The sequence below is a fragment of the Centropristis striata genome, chromosome 21, assembly GCF_030273125.1.
Source record: "Centropristis striata isolate RG_2023a ecotype Rhode Island chromosome 21, C.striata_1.0, whole genome shotgun sequence".
NCBI classification, from domain to species: domain Eukaryota; kingdom Metazoa; phylum Chordata; class Actinopteri; order Perciformes; family Serranidae; genus Centropristis; species Centropristis striata.
In genome coordinates this window covers 32,275,066-32,297,146 of record NC_081537.1, presented here as the reverse complement: position 1 = coordinate 32,297,146, position 22,081 = coordinate 32,275,066, and positions in this window count along the sequence as shown.

The following is a 22,081-nucleotide window of genomic DNA, read 5'->3' as shown; positions in this document are numbered from 1 at the left end:
ATATACCAATGTAGTGTGAATGTAAAAGAAGAGAAAGACTTGCCTGGGGCAGCCAAGAGGAGCAGAAGAAGCAACAACATCTTGATTTCTCTCTCGCTTCATGTGACTGTCACACTTCAGACTCGCTGCTGCTGAAATAAAATGATGGTGTGCAATTCATCAGAATTATTCAAACTACATGGCTCCATCAGATGCAGCAATGATTTGCGTATTTACGACATGACAGGCAAATTTTGTACATTTTCCGGAACATGTAATATAATCTCATGTGTGACACTGTTTGTTTGTCTGCTGAGTGATGTGGCAGCTGACAGTTCACTGAGGAGGAAACAGCTGCTGTAGCAGGTAACACAGAGGAACACACCTGAGAGGAATACAGCACGTATTCAGAGCCTTTACTGCAGTAAAAGTACCCATACTACACTGTCAAAATACTACACTACAAGTAAAAGTGCTGTATTCAAACCTTACTGAGAGTAAAAGTATATATGTTGCAGTAAAATGTTTTCTGATTCTATCTGATGTTTCTGGAGGAATATTCCTGCTGCATTGGTGTGTTTGTTGTATTTTAATGCTGTAGATGTTTGAACTCCTCTATATCCTGTTGGGTAGTTTAATGTGCAGTGATGCATCATATTCTATGAGATCATCATATGTTTGTAGCGTGGCTGTCCTGTGAGAACCACGTATCTCTACAAAGTCACAAAACAGCTGTTTCACCTTTGTGACGAGGACTTTACAGCTGAGACGAGAGGGTTTTTAAACTGATGACCTAAAAATGTATGAATAAATTAAAGACCCAGAAATATTAAAACACACAAAAACACACACACAAACAGAAACAACAAACACACACACACACACACACACACACACACACACACAAATACAACAAACACAGACGGACACACACACACACACACACACACACACAAACACAACACACACACACACACACACACACACACAAATACAACAAACACACACACACACACACACACACACACAGACTGACAGACAGAAATACAACAAACACTATGAGGGGCATTTTATGCCAGCACACTATACTAAAACGCGTGTACAGCGCCTATGCGATGACATCAAACGTCTAACGTGCGCGTGTAAATTCCATTCACTTTCAATGGACAGACAGGCGTCACGCAGGCGTCACGCAGACGCTGTACACGCGTTGTTGCACATACGCCTACGTGACGGCTGCGTGACGGGTGAACTACGCCTCAAATACGTGACATGAAGACCCGCGTGACTGTTAAGTACAATTCTACATAGGCGTACAGACACGCGTATTGCGAGTACACCAGATAACATGGGTGACGGGTGAAAAGTGCCACTAGCGAACGTAGCGGACGCCTGTGTGTGTGTGTAACGCGTGTAAGCCTATAACAGTTCAGCTGTTACACAGAGTCTCAGCTTCATATGGTATTGTTTATAAGAAAGCACAACTTATAGATGAAGAGAAAGACTATCTCGTACTTACCAGATAAACTTAACGTTTTTCCGGCCAAAACCGGAGGCTTAATTAGCCTGTTTTAGGAGTGAAAGTCAGCAAAATGCAGCTTAAACAAAATGTTTTACCTCATTAGTTAACTACGAATGTCTGTAAAACATAATGGGACTGTGCATAAGTGCCGAATTGGGTTAAACAGTGTAGATATAAGGTCCGATGGAATCATATTGTGAACGGACTGCTGTCCACATGGCTACTGAATATTCATTAGATAGGTCCGCATGGCTACTTAATATTCAGGGGTGACAGCGATTACGGCTTCTGCAGGCAGGTAAACCTACCTAATTACAGCTGGTGCGTAATGAACTGTGTGTCCGCGCGCGAAGCTGGGAACTGGCTGTGAGCGTTGCACTTTACTATTAGCCTACTATTTTTAAGTAGCTGAAATTATTTTAATTATCCCTTTCACCCTTGCTATCATTAAATATCAATTCGATATCATTCAAACCTAGAGAGAGAGAGAGAGAGAGAGAGAGAGAGAGAGAGAGAGAGAGAGAGAGATTTCGTTAACAAGAAAATAAAAACTGGCCTGAAAATAATAGAAATATCCTGACAGCTCTGTGGGGGCTTGGAGTTCATCTGTAAGTTGTGCTTTCTTATAAACAATACCATATGAAGCTGAGACTCTGTGTAACAGCTGAACTGTTACACAGAGTAACACACTGTTAACGTACACGCGTTACACACACACACAGGCGTCCACTACGTTCGCTCGTGGCACTTTTCACCCGTCACCCATGTCATCTGGTGTACTCGCAATACGCGTGTCTGTAAGCACGCCTATTAATCAGACTTTATGCTGGCACAGGCGACGCATTCTAGGCGTTTAAGTATAGTGTGCTGGCATAAAATACCCCTCATACAAACACAGACGGACACACACACACACACACACACACACACATGAAGTGGAATACAGGACGTCATCAGGACTTTGTCAGCTGGTTTGAGCTCAACCAGCTTCAGCTGAACACCAGCAAGAAAAAGGAGACGATCAGTAAGTTGAGGAGGAAAACATCCAGGGATCAGACATGGAGCTGGTGGAGAACTACACATTCCTGGGTGTTCACCTCAACTATAAAGTGGAGTGGACTGAGCACAGCCGTGCTCTCTCCAGGAGGGCCAGGTGTCCTCTCTGTGCATGCAAGATGCTTTGATACAATGATCATGTGCTAATATTGATTTTAAACTATGATTAAACTAAATACATTTACTGCATCTGCTTTTTTGTGACTGCTGATTGACTGGTGTGCTGATTGTAACTATAATGCGATTGGGTGTTCCCCTGTTAGGCCAAGTGGTGTTTACCCCTTTGGGTTTGGTCTTGTTTGTTGTTTACTAGTGTTGTGGTGGTCCTGGTCTTGTTTGTTGTTTACTAGTGTTGTGGTGGTCCTGGTCAGAGCATTTGTCTCGGGAGCACCTCCATGGTCAAGGTTAGGTCGCCAGTCTCTGGTTGCTTCCCCTCACCATTGGGCTTCAGTGGGTAAATACCCGCTGCTGGTCACCACATGAAGACTAGGGTTAGATTACTTAGACAGTAATGGTCAGGTGGTCAGCTAGAGGGGCACATTGTTTACTGTCTAGGCCATAGTGTTTGGCTGGTGGTGCACCAGGGTAGTTGCACTGCTTGTTGCATTGATTTTACACACACACAAGTATGACAAGTGTTGATGAGTTGTTGTTTTTTAATTATTCTTTATTTTTTATTTTCCTTCAGTGGTGTTTTTGGATCTTTGCACAAAAGAGCAGCTGCTAAAAACAGCAGAACATTATGGCATTGACGTGGTGATAAACGTATGAAAGACAGAGTGAAACTTGTCTTGAAGGCCAGTTTATTTGGGGGGGGGGGGGCCTGTTGCGACAACAGGTTTAACATTTAAACAGCAGATAGTTGCTTCAGATGAAACTTCAGATGCAACATGTACATGACAAACTTAAACATGCAGAGTGAGCAGTGAGCATATTTAAATTGAGTCCATTCATTATATTGGTCTGATTGTCAAATGCAGCTGTTTTAAATGCAGTCTATTTTTACTCCATTGGTCAAAGTTATTTTAAAATCGATTTTTGAAAAGGCTGAAAGAACTTCTTCAAATGGATATTTGACTCATAATCTACCTGAATTTATTTACTTGCCTTGCAATTTATTCTCCAATAATGATTCAGTTATTATCAGTGTACTGAGATATTTTGTGTTTTATTTGGTTTCATTTCCACTGAGTGTGCTTCACTATTCTACAGTATAAATGCTTTGAAGGACCAGCCACTGTGGGTGAAAGGGGGGTGCCCCTGGACTTATCACAGTGGGACCATGTGTCCTTCTACAGTCCTCTAACTGCACTGGAAGCCTTCTGTCTCCACAGGTCCAGGAGACATGACAGCTCCAGACAGAAAGCTCTGGTTTGGGTGTAAGACCCTCTGAGTGGGTGAGGCTGAAGGTCATCAACAGGAAGTGGAAGGAACCACGTTGGGCAGGTCCATATCAGGTTGAAACAGCAACAACATATGCTGTGAGAATCATACATTCATGAAACACTATATTCATATGATCAATTGTGTTTGACATGATTTACTGCAAAAATGTGGATGTATCCTACAGGTAGATGTCTTTAGATACGGCTGTGTTGCTCTGCTTGATATCTCTCCTTATAGCACTCTCTGTTCTGTGTCAGCTGGAGCCGAGGGGGGAGAGTGGACCACCCACACCAGAGGAGGACACAGAGGTTAATATAAGACCATTCTAACAATTAAAGGGTCTCTTGGGAGTAAATCAGCTGACAATATGGAGGAATTGACATAGACGACACATCATAGTGGTGGTAGCTGTCCTGGTGGTGTGTGTGTGCTGTTGTAACTCTTGTATCTCTCAGTGTCTGCCTCATCTCAACGGTCATCCAAGGTAAATCCCCTTCCCCTTAACAAATGGCAGTAATCCGCTCTGAAATGCAAGTTTTACTGCTCACTGATATTGCTACTACAGACAAGACATGGTGTAATTGACCTCTTGTGTATGAGGTCAAAGGGGGATTGATAGAATAATCTGTTATTCTGTCTCTGTGTGACGAACATCTCTATCTATGTATGCGTAATTCACTATATGTGTGTGTGTGTGTGTGTGTGTGTGTGTGTGTGCCCTCTCTGTGCATGCAAGATGCTTTGATACAATGATCATGTGCTAATATTGTTTTTAAACTATGATTAAACTAAATACATTTACTGCATCTGCTTGAACTTCATCTGCCCTGTTTAGAGTAAGATTCTATAATCACAAAAATATATATTTTATGTTTTATATTTTATGTGGACATTGCAAAATCTGTGTCTCCAATAATATCTCTGCAAGTGGCAGGAGGTTGTGTTGAATGTTTTGTTAACAGGTCGGGTCACAGACATGATGTGCTGAGCAGAAAGATAACTGTCTTCTCTGCTCGGTGACATGACTTGTCCACGTATTGATTAAAACTGACGAATCAGCGGATCGAGAGGGACACACCTTCTGGAGAGATCTTCCTACATTCATAGTAAACTTTGTTAGGATATAAAACTGTTTAGTGACATTAGACTGTGTTCAGCCTCATGAACTGACCAGCCTCATGTGATGTCAGGGACGTGTAGATTGAACCCAGAGACTCTGTAACTGCACATTTCTTGACGTATTGTAATAAAGTGAAGTTAAAGTGAGAACTGGGACGTCTCCTGCTCATCATTCTCCATCAAACGATCGGCTCAGAGAAATAGGTGAGGATTTTGTGTTGGAGTCAGATATTTAATGTTAAAGGTTTCCTCAATGCATTTCTCAACAACGAACAGGGACAGAAAGAGAGCAGAGAAAGTGATGAGGAGAACCAGCTCTCCCCTGGACTCCATAGAGGAAGTGGAGGAGTCTGTTTTTGGAAAGACACACACACACACACACACACACACACGCACACACACACACACACGCACGAACACACAGACACACAGACACACACACACACACACACACACGCACACACACACACACACACACACACGCATGAACACACACACGCACACACCACACACACACACACACACACACACACACACCACACCACACAATCACCACACGCACACACACACACACACCCACCCACACACACACACACACACACACCTGTACTGTTACATGGTATTCGGTGTATTTCCAAACCAAACTCAATGCAAATTTGATGTAATCAAAACAGCAGCCAGGTGAAGTTTCTGTCCACAGACGAACCTTTTGTGGACTGAAGTGTGAGTCAGCGAGGTGAAGTGAGGACGGCTCGACACACTGACAACACATTCATATTGTCAAGAGATGAAATGTTTGTAGTGAGTTGAGAGAAACGTGTATAATTCACCAACAACATTCAGTTTACATCTGGAAACACAAGTTGTGTTTGATTCCACTAATAATCATTGTAACAACCTTTAAAATAATCTGTTATTCTGTCTCTTTGTCTGTCTCTGTTGTCTGTCTCTGTTGTCTGTGCGTGACGCAGGTCACTATCAAAGGTCACTATCAAATACATGCGTAATTCACTGTGTGTGCCCTCTCTCTATGCATTTATATATTAATCATGTAAGATGCGGTTGATACAATGATCATGTGCTAATATTGTTATAAAACTATGATTACTCTAGATACATCAAAACTAAATACATTTACCCAACTGCTTAAACTTAGTAAGATTCCATCATCATAAAAAGATATATGATATGCTTTGTGTTTTATGTGCACATTGCAACATCTGTGTCTCCATTATACGTCTGTAAGTCACAACAAGGCAGGAGGTTGTTGAGTGTTTTGGGGAACAGGTCAGGACACGGACAGATTACTGCCTGGTGACATGACGTGTCCCTGTATTGATTAAAACTGACGAATCAACAGATCAAGAGGGCGGCACCTGCTGGAAGAAATCTACCTTCTTGATTAGTAAATCTGTTAGAATATAATAAGGTGTTTGAGGGAAATGAGACTGGTCCAGACTTCATGACCTGAGACCAGTCTCCTGTGTATCAGGGAAGTGATGTTTTGATGTATTGTAATAAAATGATGTTAAACTGAGAACTGGGACGTCTCCTGCTCATCATTCCCCATCAAACAATCAGCGCAGAGAAATAGGTGAGGATTTACTGTTGGTGTCAGGTAATTTAATGTTAAAGCTTTCCTCAATGCATTTCTCTAACACAACCAAGGCTGAAAGAAAATTGATTTTTTTTTTTAAATTCATCCTTTAATTAGACAGGAAAGTCCCATTGAGATGCTTCTGACCCAGTCACCATTAAATTATTTTCATAAAGTGTAAACCCTTCTCCTCCCCGTGAGTTTGCTTCATTCATTCTGGTCGGTGTTTTACATTCCGCCACAGGCCAACGTGCTCGCCCACCAGAAACTGTGTGGAGCGGACATACCCAGACTCCTTAATGGTTGTCCTCGGTGACTTTAACAAAGGAAACCTCCACCAAGAAATACCCAAATACAAGCAGCTTATAAATGTCCAAACCAGAGAGGGGGATATTCTGGATCACTGTAACACTACAGTCATGGTGCCCATCATGCCGTTCCCACTCGGGACACTCTGACCACCACATGGTCCACCTGATTCCTGCATACAGGCAGAAAGTAAAGCTCTGTCAGCCTGTTGTGAGGACATCAGAGGAGTGGAGCACAAGGCTGTGGAGGGTCTTCAGGCATGTTGGGACTGGACTGACTGGGACGTTTTCAGCTCTACCAACAGTCTGGATGAGGTCACATCAGACATCCAGCAGGGAGAGTTATAACATGACAAACCCTGGATCACAGCCACACTCACACAGTTACAGTTGGAAAAGGAGGAAGCATTCAGGAGTGGAGACAGGAACAGCTTTAAAAGTCAAAGTAGACTTTTAGGAAGGCTGAGAAGCTAAACCCAGCACTCTGAAACATGGGACAGACCTGACACCTTCCCCCTGTCGTGGCAATTTTAACAACTGCCCTAAGTTAATGGGTGAGCTGGCCAAATTCAAAGCACTCAATACTCTGTTCAGCAAGTTTATTTCTTAGCACATTCGTGTTCCATACACCGCACATTCCCGAATGGCTATTTTACAATACAACCCGTCCCGTACACCGCTCGACTTATGACTGTTGCACTTTATCTTCCTTCCCTATACATCACATCAGGACAGAGCCCACTGGTCAACACCTTCTCTTCAGTCATGGTGTTAGAAGAGTTGAGTTCAAAGAGTGAGTTCCCAGAAGGCTTTGTGACTTGAATACCAAGTAGGTCGCCGCCTACTTCATGCCCCACCATGCAGGAAAAACCAAATTTCCTTCACACCCCACAACACCCTTCACTAGCTCCAGCCCAGGAGCTCCACCTCCACTACCTCAGCTTGCTCACACACACACACACACACACACACACACACACACACACACACACACATCTGACTCCTGACTCCACCTGCAGGTGGATCACAGACAGCACCAACAGCTGCACCTCCACTCACCAGTCCATCAAGCTCCTGAAGTTGGCGGACGACACCACCCTCATTGGACTCATCTGTGGTGGGGATGAGTGGGCCTACAGGTGGGAGGTCCACCATCTGGTGACCTGGTGCAGTGAGAACCACTTGGAGCTCCGTGCTCTAAAGACAGTGGAGATGATGGTGGAGTTGAGGAAGAGCCCAGCCTCACCTGTCAATATTGCACATATTACTGTTTATAATTCATTTTTTAAAAACATAGTTTTAGTTTGTTGACTTTTCTATTCTTCATGCTGTCTGTTTAAGTTGCTGTAGTACTAGCCTTAATCTAAAAATCTACTTGGCAACAAAAATTATTCTGATTCCGATTGTGAAACTCATCTCAGCCGCTTGTATCTGTGATGTCATTCTTTCTGTCACGACCCAAAGCTCCTGAGCAGAGGTGAGGGCTGGAACATAGATGGATGGTAAACCCAGATCTTTTGGAAGAGGTCACACACCAAAAATGTTTACAATACAACAATATGTTGTGTTGTATCAATTTGTTCTATTTTTAATTGCAGAATAAGTAAAAATAACAACCTTTTAGTGTGAAATGTTGTCAGTTATATGATATGATATGATATTATGTCGTATTATTGCAGGTATAAAGTGGCATCAAACAGAAATATTCTAAAGTGTACTTGTGTGCAGTAAATGTCAGTAAATGTACTTTGTTACATTCCTTATTTTATTACAAACACAATGACACGTCTGAATCCATTAAACTGTAAAGTTACAAAGTGAACATGGAAGGAATTATTACAGGAAGCAGAACCTGTTTCACTGTTCATATGGACACCTGAATATTATTATTAATACAATTATGTGTTTCAGTCCACCTGGATCGGGCTGTACGATGACGTGAACAGCTGGAGGTGGTCACTGTCAGACACAAGTTTCTACAAACACGAGGAGGAGGAGTTCAGACGATGGAATACTTGGCAATTGTCCAGGGGCCCACGACCTCTAAAGGGCCCAGGGCAGTGTGGGCACAAGCAAAATATCTGGTTATCTCTCGTTTATATGTTAAACTGTCCATTGGAGCCGTTGCTTAAAAAATAATTTTGAGGTGACAGGGTGATTTCTGTTTAAAAGGAGCTGAGGACCAAAATACTACTTGATCCTGGATTCTTGATTTTAGTTTGTGTCTTGTCTTCCTCTGTGATGGCTCTATCAATTCAATACATATGTGCTACTGGGAATATGTGTTGTTAAATAAATACTGGATGCTTTGAAAGTGGTTGCTTACTCATTTTTTTTGTGAAAATTGAGGACACTTCCTTCCCTAAGTTTTTCTATCTTTTTGGATGGTGTCCTTGAGTGCCAACAAAGGCGCCTTCCAAATAAAATGTATTATTATTATAATTATTATAATTATTATTTATGTAGTGGGTCAATGTTGCCAGATTATACTGCTGCTGATGTGTTTTGTTTTCATAACATCATGGTGCATTTGTAGTTCTATGAGCGTTGGTACATCTATACATGAAAAAGCACTTGATGACAGTTAGTTATTGATGTACTGACTGTATTAACTGTATATTTCTGTAATTTATTCTATATTTTGCCAACTGCAGATAATCAGTTTGTGTTGACTTCAATGTGAGAATATCAACAGATGGAGGAAGTAACTGCTTCTAACTTAGTGATAAACCCCTGAACGCCCCCTGGTGGCGGCCTGCAGTATAGCTCTAAACTGACCACAGGCAGGACAAAACTAACTGAGGACACTTTATATCAACAGGATGCTGATTATTATCAGAGCAGAAATCTCTCAACTGATCATGTTTGATTGTTTTTTTTAAAGCGTCTTTGATGAAGAAGAAAAAGAAAGTGAAGAGATTGAGGATGAGTGTGACTGTATCTGCTGTGATTGAGGGAATGCTGAAGCAGGTAAATCTTCTGTTTATTCAACTTTTATGCAAAAACTGAGCAACAAATGACTGTTAGAAGCTAATTTAAAATAAGATGAGATGAAACTTTATCAGCCCTCAGAGAGTGAATTCACATTAAAGCAGTAAAAGAAACAGTCTGAGGAGGAAACAGATAAAGAGACATTTAAAATAATAAATAGAGCAAAATCGTTCACAGACTATATGTTATAAACATCACAATGCTTTGGACAGCAACGTGACATGAGAAGTAGAAACAGGGAAAGTCACAAACTATCATGTGAGTTAAAAAAGTGTGAAAAAGAGCTTCCAGAGGATGAAATGTAAAGAAGAAAGCAGAATGTAATCTCTGTGTGAGTAATAATGTTTGTCAGCTCCAACAGAAGCTGAAGGACCAGGGGCTGAATGACGACGTCACACTGAGCTGGAGGAAGCAGGCAGATGGAAAAGTCTTCCACAAGGAGAAGAAGAAGACCAGCTTTCATTGAGATTTGCTGTAAATCAGAGAAAAGTGTGTTTCTTTCCTCAGAGTCCTCGTGTGATGTGTGAGAATAGAGCTGCAACAATTAGCAGATTAATCCACTCGTTGCAGCTGTTTTTACAATCAAATCATCATTTTAGTCATTTTACAAGCTCAAATGTCAAATATCTGCTGGTTCCAGCTTCTCCTATTTAAAGACTTCATGCTTTTATTGGTCATATATGGTCATAATCTTATATTTACTTATATGCAAATGTGTTGGTTTATTAAAACAAGACATTTGAATGCATGTGTTTGTGCTGTGGGGATTTATAACAGAGACTTTTCACTATTTTCTGACATTTAATTGATAAGATTAATATTATTAGATTACACATATTCTTTATGATGAGATTAGATATGTGATTCCTTCAACTTCTTCACTTCAAGTCTCACTGCTATGACATTTTATTAGTTTAAAATGGAAAAAAAGTAATATCCAACAAAGTAATGTCATGAAAATGTATGATGAAAGAACAATGTCTGCAATATATTTAATACATTTCTTTAATTATTTCACAAATTGTTGGTTTATTTTTACTTGTCACAATTGACTTGTGTGATGATTTATTTGGTATCTTATCTTTGCATGTGTTGTCATTAGCTCTGAGGCTAGCACTAGGATGCTACATCCTTGTGTGCTAGTTATGTAGTTGGCATCAATAGTCATTAGATCTGGTTTACTAAGCATCGGGTGAAGTATACTGAGATTTCCCATTTTGTTGTTTACATGTTTATTGTTGTGGAGCTTCATTTACACATTACGATATGTTCTCTATACTAATCATAGATCTAAATACATGACTCGTCCCAAAAGGAAAGTAAGGCATCCCAAAAGTAATCTTTATCAGTTTGTGTTTCTGTGTACAGCTGAAGTCCCTCAAAATGACATTAAAATAGTTTGTCCTCAATCTAAAGGTAAAAGTTCTGTAGGGATAAAAGCTGTTTGAAATTAAATCTCAAGTGATTTTCATAATGAAGCACTCCTAGTTACATATCCTCCTGCCAGTGGCCAAAGTGTGTGTGTGTGTGTGTCTGTGGCACCAGTTTATTACATACTTTTATGCTCTCTTTTTTTTCTTTCTAAAAAAACATACCAACCTTGGGATGGTTAAATGAGTACAATGTGCCATGAAGCCAATGGATGCTTGCATATACAACCATATTGCTGCCAGATAGCCTTCCAGTAATAGCTTTTTCAGGCTTCCGATTGGCCAGCATCATCATTTTCTTTATTGCTTAATTTGCCAACATTACTTTAGAGTTAGGTTTTATTCCCTGTTGTTGGTTTGTCATTTTGTTTTCATGTAGACTGGAGGGTTTTTTAATGAAGGTGGGAAAAAAACCCTGTTTCCAAAAATACCTGTGTATGTGCAGTCAAGGATTGAGATTACATGTTTTTTCTCTCTCTTGTTAGAATAATCTGTTATTCTGTCTCTCATTCTGTCTCCTGTCTCTGTGAATGGGGGTCACTATCTGATTTACATAGGTCACTATCTATGCATGCGTAATTCACTAACTGTGTATGTAACCTCTCTCTGTGCATTTATAGATTCAAATATAACAGGCAATGTTTAATTATTTATCACATTTTATAGGTAAGATAATATAAATTAGATTTGACTGGAATCAACTCCAGTGAAAATCCACCTTTAAACTTTAATGTTGTGTGGAATCATTCAAATCTACTTTCATGAGTAAAAACATCTTTCTTCATTTGAGTGTAATATATTGCATCAAAACATGCCAAACACTTCTGGCTCTTCAAATATGAATATTTAATGCTTTTCTTTGTCATATATGGTCATAATCTTATATTTACTCATATCTAAAGGTGTTGGTTTATTGAAACAATACCTTTGAATTCATGTGTTTGTGCTGTGGGGATTTATAACAGAGATTTTTTCACTATTTTCTGACATTTCATTGACAAGATTAATAATATTAGATTAAACATATTCTTTCTGATGAGATTAGATATTTGGTTCCTTCAACTTAATATGTTTTGGTTTAGAAATTAAAGTGTCACTGCTATGACTTTATTAGATTAAAATGAAATAAAGTAATATCCAACAAAGTAATGTCATGAAAATGGACGATGAAATAACATAATAATGTCTGCAATATATTTAATACATTTCTTTGATTATTTCCAATTGGAAATATTATTGGTTTATTTATATGTGTCACAATTGACTTGTGTGATGATCTATTTGGTATCTTATAATAGAGATAATAGAGAAGACTCCCAATAATACTGCTGATTTATAACAATAAATGTCCTCTGTGATCTATAATCTTTTTTATAAAGTTTCATCTTCTATGGGATGTTTTAGGCTTCACTAAGGGTTATAATAGTTGACTGACTGTGAGGGAAGAAACACATTTTTTTTCTGATTAACAGCAAATCTCAACTACGTCTGTCAGCGGCAGTAAACGCGCCTTCAAGTGGTGTTTTAGTGTGCAGGACAAATGGAAGTTTTGCATGTGTTGTCATTAGCTCTGAGGCTAGCACTAGGATGCTACATCCTTGTGTGCTAGTTATGTAGTTGGCATCAACAGTCATTAGATCTGGTTTACTAAGCATCGGGTAAAGTGTACTGAGATTTCCCATTTTATTGTTTACATGTTTATTGTTGTTGAGCATCATTTACACATTATGATATGTTCTCTATACTAATCATAGATCTAAATACATGACTCGTCCCAAAAGGAAAGTAAGGCATCCCAAAAGTAATCTTTATCAGTTTGTGTTTCTGTGTTCAGCTGAAGTCCCTAAAAATGACTATGGGTCTGAGTATGGGGGTTGTCTGTGGATCACAAGCCAGTGTGTGTGTGTGTATGTGTATGTGTGTGTGTGTGTGTGTGTGTGTGTGGCACCAGTTTATGACATACTTTTACGCTCTCTTTTTTTCTTTCTAATAAAACATACCAACCTTGGAATGGTATGCAAGTTTTGGTGAACTTATTAGTCTGTGTTGAAGAGGGCCTGGTGTTGTAAATCTTAAGGGCTTAGTCTAAGCACCATGAAAGACATTTTAACAGTAAAACTTAAGTGTCATTACAAGGAACTATTGTTAGGCATCATTACTGGAATGAGTGTACTTTTCTACAGATTCTCTTTAACCCTATTGTGGGGAAATATTGCCAAATTAATTGAGTAACCAGTCAGCAACACAGGTGAGTTCCTCTTTCTCTAGAATGAGGGTGTGTGTGTTCTCGAACACTGTCCTTACATATACCGAGGACTTTTCTTTCTGCAAGTCAGAACTTCACTTCTGTGACACGTATTGCTCAGTGAGCAGGTGTGATTCTAGGGTCAGAGCTTTAGGGGTGCTGAGCACCCATTGAGCCCCACTGCCACCACCAACCCTCAATCAACAGTCATTAGATTTGATTAGATTGAACTTTATTGTCACTGAACAAAGTAACAGCTACTTGGACAACAAAATGCAAAATACAGGCCACATACTGCAACGCCAATAAATTAGTATAGACGTATGAGTTGTTACTGTTTTGCTCGCCACTATTCACTATATATCAATTTATTATTGTTATTTTCTCACCTGGTTCTTCCTGCATGCTCTCCCTTCCCCTTTCTCCTTCTCCATCTTTCTCTCTTTCCCTTGGCACTGACAATCATACACAAATATATTGTAGCAGACCATTTCCTACATAAGTAATTTGAATTGAGAGAGAGACACTAGGAGTTATCTTTCACACATCTCATACCATACCCATCTCATACCTGTGTGTTATAAATAGCCTATATATATATAGATCTACTGTGTGTGTGTGTGTGTGTGTGTGTGTGTGTAGTATATACTACTACGCCTGCATGAATGTAATGCGATTATTATTGTTGCAAAGTCTGGTTCAGGTTAAATCCCCTGTAAAACATGAATAAACACAGCAAAGAAAAACATTTAACAATTTTATTGTCTACTTTGACAGTAAGACACAACTGAAAAATATCAAATATAAACTAGAAAATTTCCCCTGGGGAAATTCTGAAAGGGCCACGGGGGCTACTGCCGGTATGTGTACACTATGATGAGATTCTTCAGAGATTTCAAACTATGCCCTTTAACCTCAAAATGTGTGTGTGTGTGTGTGTGTGTGTGTGTGTGTAATTAAAATCACATAAAGTTACGTGTGTGTGTGTGTGTGTGTGTGTGTTTGAAGCATGTGTATGCATGTGTGAGGAGTGTGCGTGCTTACGCGCATGTGTGTGTGTGTGTGTGTATCTGTAACTGTAATCTCATCAAAGATCAATGGCAATCAGATCAAAGCAATCAACAGAATTAACTGACACCTGTTAATGAAAGAGTGACAGCAGCCAGAGATGGACTGGAATTTCTGGCCTCAAACAGAAAGCATTTTTGGCAAAACCATAATACCTATCATTGATCCGACTTCACTTTGAGCGCCCCGAGTTCTTCCTGAACGTCTTGAACGTCTTTTTAAGAAAAATGAAAAAATAGCTTTGTTAGAGCGATCTAAAAAAAACTGTTACATCTCCTTTCTTTTAGAAATCTCCCTGCAATTTTAATATGGGAGCCAATGAGGCTGTTGGTGCGTGTTGGTGGTGCATCTGTGCGTCCTACGCCCAAACTATAACTCTGACAGCTTTACCAGGGGATTGTGAGTGAGAAGACAAATTTTCCTATCTTTCTATGTATAAATTACTTCTGTAGAGTGGATTTTGCGGCCTGGAGCGCAGTTTTCAAATTTATTTTTTGACAATTGTTTCTCTCCCTCTACACTCTGGCGATGATGTCACACACTGTGGCACGAACATTCCGTGCAATTCACACCCATTATAATCTCAGAATTTCTCCAAAAATGATCATGGTCATTGAACAGAGATTGATAAAAAACTATATGACCTATCGAAACACAAGACTTGTGTCTACTGTTTAAAGTTTAAACGGAGTCTCTAGGTGAGATTATGCCGGAGATGTAGACGTTTAAAAATCTCCAATTATTGTTCTTTTTCGCTCATTCTTTGTCGGCCGTCCCATTCATTTCAATGCAAAATTTTGGGCAGTTTTTCGCGACTTATGTCGCAAAAAATTTGTATTCTGTAGAGAAAAGTCATAGCACACCGATCCCGATCAAACCGCACGTTTTGATATATAATTTGTCCTGCAACTCTTCAAGTTGTAGGACTAATAGCGGGACGAAATTGCGTCCGGAAGAGGAAGAAGAAAAAATCCACAGTATAACAGTAGTGCAGCACTGGTCCCTACAGCTATTGCTGTATGGGACCAGTGCTCGGTGTGATTGCCCCGAGGCCCTAATTACTTCTCTGAAGAGCAGTGGCAAACCGTGAGCACTACAGCTGGGCCTTCAGTAGTCCGACCGGCTCCTGTTGTTGCATATTTCATGTTTTAAAACTAATAAACACAAAGTCTCAGCATCTGAAGGAGGCGATGCGTGAACGGGAAGCAGACCATGGTGCTTTTTAATCACACACTCCTACCAGCTTGTTGCAACTTTAGAAAATATAATCATGTGGGGAAAAAGACTTACAAACATGGAATTTAACTAAACAGCATGAAGTATTCAAAATTGCTGTTTCACGCATGCCTCTGTGCGTCTGGCACACACGTGCCTCATTGCTGAAAAAATAAATAATCGCGGAATAAAAGACACAGTACGATAAATTGAAAGCGTTTAACAACTGCAATCATTTAATTAACGATGACAAGGATGTAAAAAAAATAGACCATAACATCAAACGCATTCTCCACAACAAGAAACATTAACTTCATAAAACTGGAGACCATTTAGGCTACATTAAATAAGCATACTCTAATGCCAAAATCTGGAGATGTAAAACGAGGTCACCCAGAATGTTACCCGTGACACTGCTGACACTGACACCGAGGCTCATTTCATTACCATGGACAGCGCTGTGAAATCACGGCGCACAACGAACCATACACACATTGACAAATAAATTCATGAGCAGACTCAAACTACAATACAATTTCAAATGCAAAATATATCAAAAGTTACACAAAGCTGGTCAAATAAAGACTTTTTTAAAGTTGCAATGAAGTGCAAATACCTCTCCATGCGCAATTAGGCATGACAAATAAAAATAAAAGTCACAACTTCCATATAGATTCCGCTACATCTCCTTAACTCTCTACAGTGAATAAAATGGGGGGAATAAAAATCCTCTAAAAAAAAATCCAACCACACTTCTGATAAATTTACATATTGAATTAAAGGCAATTTGCACTGGAAATGTTACAGACAACCTCCGCAATAAATACAAATTACTGAATTTCCACTTGGCTCGAATTAATCACTTGAAATAATAATCAAGGTGATTTGTAACATAGGCAGCCGCCTACCTTACATGAAAACAAAATCCATTCGTTTGTCTTTCTTTGTGAAGTTGGCAATGGCAGCGTCGTGAAGTTTGTCCTTTGACTTGAGCTCCCAAAGAAGTCCTTTCTCTATGGACATCAGTCCCAGCGATCATGTCCAGCGCTGTTTCTGGCATGGGTCTTGATGCGCTTCAGAGCCGAGAAAGACCGCTCCACGGAGGAAGTGGACATGGGGATGGTCAGCACCAGGCAGGTGAGGTGATACAGCTGCGCCATGCTCTCAGTCAGCTCTTTTAGTGTCAGAAAGTGCAGCAGGTCTGATGGGCTCCTTCCCTCAAAGTTTGCCATGTTGTACATGACTGTCAGTTCAGTATTGAGCCTGGGGAGGTCAAAGTGCAGCCGGTAGTTTTCAGCGAGGCTCTGAAACTCAGAGCTGGGGAAGTTTTCTCTGTATGAGGCAAACTTCTTGGGGTCGAGAAGGGCAAGGAACATCAGTTTTTCATGATCCTTGAACCTGTTCCTCAGCTGAGTGAGAATGTTGTCCAGGATTTCACTGTGCAGCTGCTGGTACGCTGTGAGCACATCTCCAACTCTTCGTGCCCTGCGCCCGCTGGGAGCCCCGACTTCGTGCACCGTGTCCTCATAGATGGAGTCAAATTTGGCCTTTTCTCACATCGGAGTAGGCAAACACTGAGTTGAATGTGGCGAGGAGAAAGCAGAACTCGAAGCCCGTCAGTAGTGCGATGCATCCATCAGCGCTGTCCACTTCATCATCATCAAAATCATTGTGGTTGTCCACAATTAATTCAAAGAGCTCCAAGAGTTCTTCTCTCCGCTAATACACACCAAACGTGATGAAAAGTTCCACCATGTTTGAGTGACTATGGGCAGTCTCCGCTGGCATATTTCATCCAGGAGTTTTGTGCGTTTGGCTGACTTTGAGAAAAAGGCTGCGAGGCCACTGAGGTGTGAGAAAAAAAATGTGCACTCTCTGATTTTAGCAGCACTTTGAGACATGACGAGGTTCAGAGAGTGTGCATAACAGTGAATGAAGAGAGCTTGTGGTATTTTTTCCTTTATTTTAGCTTGGACCCCATTCAGTCCAGAGGCCATGACTGCAGCTCCGTCGTAACACTGGGCAACTACCTTGTTGGTGCAAGCACCGTCCTCCAGAAACTCCAAAACTTGTCCAGCTATGGCTTCTGCGCGCTTGTCACCACTTACATCACCAAACTGGAAAAATCGCTCCTTCACACCGCCGTCAGTGGTGTAACGTAGGACATATGACATCTGAGCGGTGTTACTTACGTCAGTTGTCTCGTCTACCATAATGGAGACAAAAGGCATTTTCCTCACCTCCTCCCTCATTGCCGCGGTCATTACATCCGCCACCGACTGGATCAAGTCATTCTGAATTTTGCTGGAGGTGCCGATGAAAACAGTGGCTAACTCCAGGTGACGCAGAGGGCTGTCATACTCCGCCAAAAAGTCCAGTAACTCCAAGTAGTTCCCCTTGTTTGCGGAATCTTTACTTTCATCATGTCCTCGAAATGACAGCTCTTGCTTTCCAAGAAATGTGACGACATTGATGAGACGTTTCAGGATCTCTCTGTTCTGCCTGACCTTGTTGTTGTGGGCCGTAGTATGATTACGGCGCTGCTCATGTAGCTGAAGATCAACTCTTGTGTCCCCAAAAGTTTTCAAACTGACCGTCGCTTGCAGGTGTGCCGCAGAATCTTGATGCCGTTGGGCTGACTTTGTCAGATTTGAAAGGATGACAAATCCGCCGCTGACCCAAGTGGATGACTTGTCAGTTGTAAAAAGTAAACAATTCCAGCTGTGCAGCCTGTTTGTTTCCTTACAGCCCGTCATCCATGGATATCGATGAAAATTTTCAGTCTTGAAATACCTTTCCACTTTCTTTACTTTTTCTATTAATTCCAGTTCTGGAGTTGGTCTTCCGTTTTTTATAATTTGTAGTTTTTGTGTAAAAGGCCGCCTTGAAAAAGGCGATGCTACCAAGCTAGCCACAACGTCGATCTCGTCTTCCGCCATTTCACTGTCTCTCAACGGCTCTCACCACTCTGACGCTGTTAGGACTTCATGAAGGCCTACGATCTTTTTTTTTGTTGTCCCGCCCACTTAAAATCAAACCGTAATTGGTCAATTTTCCCATCACTCTCCAAACCAAAACACATAGCTTGGCCTTCCCCGAGATTCATGAAGTGCTAACCAATTAATGAGCTAGCTAACCAGGCTAATCTTAATGCTAGGCTAAGCTAACCAGCTGTTGTAATTACGCAACGGGGCGTCAACTATGTTGGGGCATCTACTTACAGATACGAATTGCCTTCATCAAGGATCACCAAAAATGTTGGAAATTAAGGATGGCTCTTTTATGAATAAATGATGACCTTGCACAGGGCGTGAAATTTATTACAAAAAGGGCGTTATCATAAATGCTATCCCTTTCATAAGGATACCAAATATGCAGGGATGAACCTGAGCAACACCTGTGTGGATCTCACGGTTCAAAAGTGTGGTTAGATGGCTATAAGAATTATTAATAATTATCATAAATAATTATTAATCATAAGAAATGATATGACTTGATTTACTCTAAGTCAGCTCGTAGGGGCACCATCTGTAAAACAGAAAAATATAGCCAATTCACCTAAATCAGTCTCATAAAGTTATTAAACTATCAATTTGGAACACTGATTATTAATTATGAATATAATTATAATCAGATTACCATATTAATCTTTAATAGTGGTTGAAGGAATCGTGAATTCTTGACACAGCAGAGGTCAGCATATCGTTCATAATGTACAACATTAAATGGACAGCATTCGTAATCAAAAGGTATTTATTCTAAACAAGTAAAGCAAATAAAAGCACACATCTATAAAATAGAGAACTACATTACAAAAGAGAGGAAAATGTGTGTGTGTGTGTGTGTGTGTGTGTGTGTGTGTGAGGGGGGTTGCCACTCCTCAAACAATGAGTCGTAAAACTTCCAACTGTGAGCCAGGTGACGGTCAGGCCCTGGTCATGTGGCAGGGTGAGCTGTGTTTAGCTCCAGTTAATTTAATCAGTGTGTGTGAGCAGGTCAAAGGTTTGTACAGTTAGTTGCATTAAGACTGACAGTCTGTATAAAGCAAGATTAACATACAACTTTGATTGTAACACGAATATCACATAAATATACTTAAAACACACATATAAACCAAATCATTAATCACGGATCAAATCCTTTCTGCTAAAGTCCTTGCTGATTGCTTATCTAAGCCCAGTTACATTACTCACGAGTCCAGTTGAAAAACGGGGGGAAACCTTTTTAGTAGAGGAGTGGAAGAAGGAAGTTGAGTTCAATAATTTGCCGTCTTGCAAATTAAGTTGCTGGTTGTCCTTGTTGTTGAGTTGGAGCTTTCTCTGACAATTGCAATGAACTTTGTGTTCATTAATGCAACTTTGGTGTGCAGAGAAGGTCAGAGTTGCAGTTGTTCAGGATTCCTTGTGGACAAGGAGATTCTGGTTGTAGGAGGCCTCAACTCAGCTGCAGAGGACCTCAGCAGGGAGTGAGGAAGGAGGGGGGCTGGTGGATCCAGGCCTCTGGATCCCCTCCTGAAGGAGATACTTCCAAGCAGGAACGGTGGAGAGAGAGACAGGAGGAAGGGAGAACTGGCCAGTGGACCTCCTGTGGTGTCAAGGGTGCCTTGACCAATGACACGACACCTGGAAGGTGTCGTAAATGCAGTGCATTCTGGGAACTGAAGTACTTGAGAGGGGACAAAATGGAGGTTCTGCCATTTTGTTGAGGTGACTCAAGAAAATGTTCCATTTAGTCCACAAATGTAAAAGTCCACAAATGAACCCAAAATTCACCTGTGGTAGAATCCCAACACAGCTGCTGGCTGGAGCATTATATTTATCCTACAGACGCAAGTTAAAGAAGAAAGCAGCATGCAATCTCTCTGCGTGTGTACAGCTGTGTGTTTTAAAAGCAGAGTATGGGGGTTGTCTGTGGATCACGAACCAGTGAGTGAGTGTGTGTGTGTGTGTGTGTGTGTGTGTGTGTGTGTGAGTGTGGCACCAGTTTACATACTTTTACGCTCTCTTTTTTTTCTTTCTAAAAAAACATACCAACCTTGGGATGGTATGCAAGTTTTGGTGAACTTATTAGTCTGTGTTGAAGAGGGCCTGGTGTTGTAAATCTTAAGGGCTTAGTCTAAGCACCATGAAATACATTTTTTACAGTAGAACTTACGTTTCATTACAAGGAACTATTGTCAGGCATCATTACTGGAATGAGTGTATTTTTCTACAGATTCTCTTTAACCCTATTGTGGGGAAATATTGCCAAATTAATTGAGTAACCAGTTAGCAACACAGGTGAGTTCCTCTTTCTCTAGAATGAGGGTGTGTGTGTTCTCTAACACTATCCTTACATATACCGAGGACTTTTCTTCCTGCAAGTCAGAACTTCACTTCTCTGACACGTATTGGACCAGTGAGTGATTTCTGCTGTACAGACACACTGTCAGAGCCAGGATGTCTTCCTCCTTTTGCTATGGACTCACTCTGATGTGTTTCAGCATTCTGTTTGCACAAGGTGAGTATTTGACTACAAATTACTTCTCTGAAGGGTTACTCGAATGGTTGGGAGAATCTATTGAACTGTGTCAGCCTCTATATTACAGATTTCTGCCTTTAAAAAATAGTAAACCTGAAAAAATATTTTACTCACAGACTTAATGATATATTGTGTTGTGTTTATTGAAGCGGAACCAGGACCTGGGTCCGTCTGCTGTACGGACGTCTCTAAGAACCTCATTCGGGAGCCTGTCAACGCCTGCTTTGAACAGAAGGAATATCATACTCATTGTAATATACATGCATTCCTGTAAGTAAAATTATTTAATCAAAAAATAACTTAATTTTCAGTCTATGTTTGCGTTGTGGTTTGTCAGATGGTGTCCCCTGCAGTCCTGAGCAGAAATACTGTGAAGGAGAAAGCGGCCAGTCTGGCACAACAGCTGTTTTGTCCATTAACCTATGACTTAATTTTGGAACATGGACCTAAGTATAACATATTAACCAACTGTGACTTGGTGAAGTTTGTTAGTTCCCCTTTTTGCTGGAAGTTACATAATCGTTGCTCTCTCATGTTTGTGTGTTAATTATGGAGAGAGGAGCTGGTTAGTTCAGATGAGCATAAAGAACAGATTATCCTTGTTTGTAATGTCGTGTAAATACATATATTCATTTAATGCTGTGT